Source organism: Lynx rufus, unplaced genomic scaffold, assembly GCF_022079265.1.
Source record: "Lynx rufus isolate CCGP_SWC_20201006 ecotype Redwood Valley unplaced genomic scaffold, mLynRuf1.p SCAF_11, whole genome shotgun sequence".
NCBI lineage: Eukaryota > Metazoa > Chordata > Mammalia > Carnivora > Felidae > Lynx > Lynx rufus.
Genome location: NW_025814825.1, coordinates 28,647,938 through 28,654,559, shown reverse-complemented (window position 1 = coordinate 28,654,559; position 6,622 = coordinate 28,647,938). Strand labels below are relative to the sequence as shown.

The 6,622-nt window shown below is 44.8% G+C and overlaps 1 protein-coding gene across 3 annotated transcripts in view; it reads left to right on the top strand.

Annotated features, from left to right (window-relative positions):
- The first annotated feature begins 2,832 nt into the window (after positions 1 to 2,832).
- The window catches only part of ERCC6 (ERCC excision repair 6, chromatin remodeling factor), a 78,930-nt gene continuing 75,140 nt past the window's right edge, over positions 2,833 to 6,622 (top strand). For 2 of the 3 annotated variants that reach the window (XM_047073098.1, XM_047073100.1), the window contains exon 1: positions 2,833 to 2,891. The gene's annotated coding sequence lies outside the window, so the exon portion shown is untranslated. The remainder of the gene's footprint in view (positions 2,892 to 6,622) is intronic. The other variant, XM_047073099.1, reaches the window with a different exon arrangement.

Here is a 6,622-nt window from a genome sequence, read left to right as displayed (position 1 = left end):
GGGATGGAGAAGATGGGATAGGTGTGTAATCTAAGGCGGAGGCAAAAGCAATGGAACTTGGGGACTGAGTGGATATAGGGGGAGAGGAGAGAGGTTTTGGTTGACAAAACCATTCAGGCACCTAAGCTCATAAATGAGTATTATAAGTAAGTTACTAAAACCCTCACTTCTTGTATTCTTATGCCTAGCCCATTCAAGCTGCTAACAAATTACCACAGAATGGGTGGCTTATAAACAACAGAAATTTATTTCTCACAGTTCTGGAGGCTGGGGAGTCTGAGATCAAGATGCTGAGAGATTCAGCGTCTGGTGAGAGCTGACTTCCTGGTTCACGGACATTCTTTTTTTTTTTTTTTTTTTTTTTTGATGTGTCCTTGCATGGCAGAGGGGGTGAAGGATCTCTCTGGGGCCTCTTTTATAAGGGAGCTAAATTCCATTCATAAGGGCATGAGTGAAAAGAGCAATCCTGAGTATTCAGGTGGGCACAGGAGTCACCAAAATCTGAGTTGTTGCTGCTAATGTGACCTTATTACTACTCTCAGGCCACAGAGGTCAGGAGAAACTTGGCTTAGAGAAAGCGCATAGATCCTTTCATTAACTAAACACAAATTCATCTAAAAAGCTTTACTGAATTAATAGTAGCTCTGTCTCATCACACCTTCTCCAAATTAAAGGGATACTAAAGGGATAATTACAATTGTGCGGAGTATGACGCATATTTCAGTTTGATGCTCCAAACCTTCTCTCTGTCTCTCTCTCCCCTGCCCTGGGCTCTAAGAAGCTGATCTATACAGAGTGGCATCAACAGGCTCTGTTGCTCTCCGGCTTTGACCAATGGGAGGCAGCAGCAAATGAAATAATGGAAGAGTAGTGAGTTTAGCCTATTTATTTCCCTTGTTCCCCCCCACCGAGTGACCACGGGTTGGTGCATTTCTCTCGTCAACTGGTTTTTCTCCATTTAACCATTCTCTTCTGAACCTATGTCTTCCCATTACGCTTTTCATGCCTAGCGATGATGTATTCACTTGTTAGTTCTGCCAAAAAATAGTACCACAGACTGGGGGACTTAAACAAGAGAAATTCATTTTCTCACAGTCTGGAGGCTGAAAGTCCGAGACCGAGGGTTGGCAGGGTTGGTCTCCTCTGAGGCCTTTCTTCTTGACTTGTAGATGGCTGTCATTTCCCTGTGTCTTCACATGGTCTTTCCTTTGTGCATGTCCATGCCCCAATCTCCTCTTCTTATAAGGACACCAGTTACATTGGATTAGAGCCTACCCTAATAACCTCATTTTAGCTTAATAAAAGTTTTTTAGGGTTTTTAGAGAAACTTTCTCCAAATACAGTCACATTTGAGCTACTGGGGTTACGATTTCTGTGGAATTTGGATGGATGCAGTCCCGCTCATAACATATAGGAATAGCTCCTGAGGTCTTGCTGGCCCCAGGGTACTGTGCAATCTTGAGTTGTTTTCCTAACCCTGTCCACACCTTTGTAAAAGTTATTAATTCTCAACTATCCAGTTTGAGTGTACCATCTGCTTCCTGTCCAAATTCTGATTGATACGTATGGGCTCAGCAAAATAATGCCCATTGAAAAGAGGATCTCATTCTCAAAATGGTTGGGAACCACTATACATCTGGGAGAAACAGCTTTCATACTCAAGCATTAAAACTAATATTTTATGAATGCCTTTCTATTCTCAATTATTGTATTCAGGAGATCACTAGAATTCTTTATTCCTTTTTTTAAAAACTGAGGCACATTTTCATGTGGGACGACTTGAAGTATATGTAAATTAACCTTGCTAACGGGAGTGATATGGGGATATTACTGAGCATTACCAAGTAGTTTCCTAGCCCCCTTTTGCTATAGCCCGACTTCAGGCTTCAAAACGAAGGCGGCACTTCCCTACCCAGGACCCAAAGATCCTTCCCTAAAACAAAACACACACACAAAAAAAAAAACACACGCAAAGATTCTTACTCCCAGAGGACTTTCTGGCTTTGGTACCCTCTCCCAGCACTGGGATCCCTGGGCTGAGATGCTGCCTTGTTTGGTACCGTTACCACTGCGGCCAGACTACATCCTGGGCTATTCCTTAGGTAAAGATCAGTTTCCTCCCTTCCTTCCGAACCTAGGTGTGGACATTTTGTTTCTTCAACTGCTCCAAACAAAACTTCTCATTTTGGCTCAAAATTCTTTTTACCGCTTTGATATCAGGACAGATTATTAAACGATTGACTCATTAATGCAATGAAGACATTCATGTAAGCCTACTGTACACCGTCCCAGCCCAAGTATGTGTGTGGGAGGTGGAGGGGCAACAGAGATATACAAGCCCTCTCCCTATTTCTGGCGTGCTAACAGCTGTGCCAGATGACTAACAGGGATCACAACGTCTACCGCGCGTGGCTATTGAAAAGTAACACTCAAGCCAGCTCCCTTCCCAAGCTTACTTTCTTTGGACTTCACGGTTAATTGCAAGCATTTACATTCTTGTGGCACACGTGTACCTTTCTCTTTCTCTCTATGGAAACATGTCTTGTGTTTCTTATAATCGCCTTCCTAGAGCGGTATTTTTTTTGACCACGAGTGAAGCCCGGGCCCAAACCACACAGCCGACCGTTTGCCCAGACGACACTCAAGAACAGCTCCAAGTAAAAACTGAAGGCTATACCGCACCCTCAAATCACGTGACCTCGCCCGCTGCTCCAGGGAGCCTGGCGCATGCACAGTAGGCCCCACCCGCGCACGCTCGTCGGGTCACGCTTGGGGGCGGTGCTTACGGCGGACTGAAGACGCATGCGCAGCAGTTGGCCCCAGTCTAGTTTCCACGGCTGGTGGCGGTGGCGGCGTCTACGTTTCCGTACGGGTGGCCGCGCGGCCCTGGGGTGAGTGTTCGGATGGCCGGGCTAAATGTCGGTCAGGGGATGTTTGGGCCCTGCTCGGACTCCCAGGCACCCACGGCCTCGCCTCGGCCATTTGGCCGCCTTGAAGGATCCCATCCGCGGGGGCGGCCGGGAGCTGGCCCTCGGGCCTGACGCGCGCCTTCCGTGCCGGCGCACCTGCGGCCGGAACTGACGAAGTAGCGCGCGCCCACCTGGGGCGGCGGGAGGTAGCAACCTTGGGGCCGCAGGCTAGCCGGCCAGCCACGGAACATCACTTCTGAGCTTTGTGTGGGCTCCGGCGCGTAGGGTCAGCGCGGCCCTGTTTGGAGTTTGTTACTTGAAAGAGAGGATCGGGGTAAATTCAAGTCAGGCGCTTTGGGCATTGACATAGTCAAGTGGGAGTATGTGGAGGAGGATTGAGCTGTCCACATATAAATACTGTTACATTGGTTTCCCACGTAGCATCCATCGTCATAGCTGTCATCCTTCTCCAAGCTGCCGTCACTTTTCACCCGTGTGTCTCCCATCATCTCCTTGTACTGTTTCTTCTAATCCATTATCCATACAGTAGCCCAGGTGGTCTCTTACAAACGTGAAATAGGTCATAACCATCATCATCCTGTTTAAAACCCTTAAAAATCATTCCATTGCTCTTGGAATAAAATCCAAGTTAATGTTTTCCCAGGTCCTTTGTGACCCAGCCAACTCCTCCATCTTCGCTTATGCCCCACTCCATCCCCAGTTAGGCATGGTTACAATAAAATATGCATACCACAATTCAGCTCTTCCCACAGAAGCCCCAGTGCTCAAAGGGGAGGATAATGAAGATACCGTTTTTCCAAGATGATTAAGGGTTGCAGAGTGTTAGAAGATATTCTGTAAGATTTACACAATGAATGGAGTCCTTATCAGCAACTTTAACTCAGTTACTCATATAGGATAAAGTAAAAAAGTTTCACTGTGTTCCACCTTTCTTTCATTTTCCCAAATGCCCCAGCTCATCAGCCTTAGAAATTACACATTTCTTTGCAAGATGTTCACTCCACTTTTGGCCTGATTAATCCTGTTCATCCTTCAGATACTGGCCCGAGTATCACTTTATCAGCCTCCCTTCTCACACCTACCTCTGCCCTGTCAATTAGGTTCCTCTGTTATTTTGTCCTGAAAAATCCTGTTTGTTTATAACAGTTACTATAACTACATTTGTGTATATAATTTATATATGAGCATAGATTTTGTATGTGCAAATATGTATACGTGTGTATAATTCTTAAAATGTATGGTTTCCCCAAGAGACTCTAAAGTCTATGGGGACAGAAACTAGTTAACCTAGTATGTTGCCTGGCATAATTGAAATTGTTGAATGGATGATTTATTTCACTTCTGAAACCCTTTATCTTCTGATGAGAACCTCCTGGGTTCAGCTCTCATTCCCAGCTTGCCCTTTGGTCCACAGTCATTCTTCAAGTGGCTTCTTGATGTCTCCCTCTCTCCTTCCCTGTCTTCCTATTCCAGTCCCTTCCGGCCTCCTCCCCCCCCCCCCCAGCTTGGACCCCAAGTTCAGTTACTTGAACTAGTCTCCTCCTCAGCATCTGTATCCATGCCCTTTTGTCCTCTGCTACTTCTGCTCAGAAAACCCCCAACAGTGACATTTCCCCTGGGACTGTTATGTTAATTACTGAAGGAGGAAATTGTACAGCCTTGGGGATTGTTTTGGGGGGCCCTCCACACCCATCACCAGTGTTTGTTCCCCATCAGCTTTTCTCTTCTATAGGACATTTATTCCAGATTTTTATTCTTCTCCAGCCTCCATCCCAACTTTGTCCTTTGGCTCAGGAGATGCCCAAACTTCCTGCCTTGCAGGATATTTTCTCTGTGGTCCACCTCAGCTTTCCTCTTCTGCACTTACGGATTTAGATACATTAAGATCATTCTTCTGCCAGAGTTGGAGAAAGATGTTTCTTCTGTTTACATCTATACTTGGTCTTTCCCTGCTACTGTCTCCTGTACAACCTTCTCTGTAGGTTATCTCCCTATACAGCTCCTTGCCCCTATTGCATTGTATAGTTTTTCTTGACTTAATTTCCCTCCCCCAACCCATTATTACTTTGTCATTCCAGCTGTCTCCCTTCCACAGCCAGGTTCCTTAGGGGGGGTAGGTTACCCACTTGTGGCCTCCATTTCTTGATCTACTCACCTAACTCACTGCAGTCTGGTTTTCGTCCCCATTGCTCCACTGAAACTTATTTTACTAAGATAATTAGTGACCTAATTTCCAAATCCCTTCTGGCTTCCTTACGTGAACTTGCCATATCGTTTCCCATTTTTAACCATCCCTTCTTTTCTATTATTAGAAGTTTTTTCCAAACATCGTAATTTTAATTTTGTTTTTGTACTACAGTATTATTAAGATTTGTGATTGAATTAATGTCTTTTTTTTAAACTAAAAAAGGAATGTTTGTATATGTACAAATAAGAACAGTGACAACGGAATTATTAATTCCAGCCAGTGTGAAGGCCCTGAGCCACGATCCTGCCCTCTGTGTTGAAAATGCAGGCTAGCTAATGATAGAGCACCAAGTTGATCCTTTCTTCTGAAAATAATCAGAAGGCATAAAAAAGGAAGAATTTTTTACTCTGCTGTTCACTTTTAACCTTTGCAGTGTTACGTCTTACCCTCTGAAAGGATTTCTGGTACCTGTCATAGTCTTAGGATTCTTTGGGCTGTTTGCTCCGCTGATACACCCACATCTCCTTCAGACCTTTCTCTTGAGCCAAGATTTGCATTTCTGACTGCGTGCTGGACATGTTACCTGTGGCTTATAAGCTCTCTACCAGCCCCTCCTTCTGCTTCTCATCTGCTTTCTTTCTGAGATTCTCATTTTTATGACTGAATTCACCAGTGACTCAGTTGTCACATTGGACTTGTTATTTTATTCAACGTTTATTTATTTTTTGGGGGGACAGAGAGAGACAAAGCATGAACAGGGGAGGGGCAGAGAGAGAGGGAGACACAGAATCGGAAACAGGCTCCAGGCTCTGAGCCATCAGCCCAGAGCCTGATGTGGGGCTCGAACTCACGGACCGTGAGATCGTGACCTGGCTGAAGTCGGACGCTTAACCGACTGCGCCACCCAGGCGCCCCTGGACTTGTTATTTTAGACTCTTCTCTGAACCTTACTTCCATTCAGCACATATGGAGTATGTTCTGTGTATCAAACTTTGGGCCAGGTGTTCAAATTTTAGCTTGTATATGTTTGGTTTTTTGTTTGTTTGTTTTTGTTTTTGTTTTTAGTTCCAGACCCAATGGATTGTCCCTTCCTCTGTATCCAGGTGGCCTCTTGTTGGTGGCTCTTCTGCAGACCTGCCCATGTTGTTGACATGTTTCTCCTCCCCTAGAAAGTGAGCTACTCTGGAGGGGATGGTGCTAAGTTCCTGGCATCTTTGTATCCTAGTGTTTGGCCACTGGAATGGTTTTATTTAATGAGAAATCAGTGGGGCTTACTGGGAGATCTTCTGGTCATTTCATATGAATAAAATTTCAGTGGTGAAAGATACCTTCCTTTATTCACAGTTAAATAAAAAGCAAGGCTGTTGGTTATTGGATTGTTTTTTGATGTATTTATTAGATAGTTACGCAGTCAATATGGTGAATACATTTTCATTCAAGGAGTTCCTGAGTATGTGGAGTAAAATATAACAGCTTCTTTTATTCCTCCCTATTCCTTCTGCTT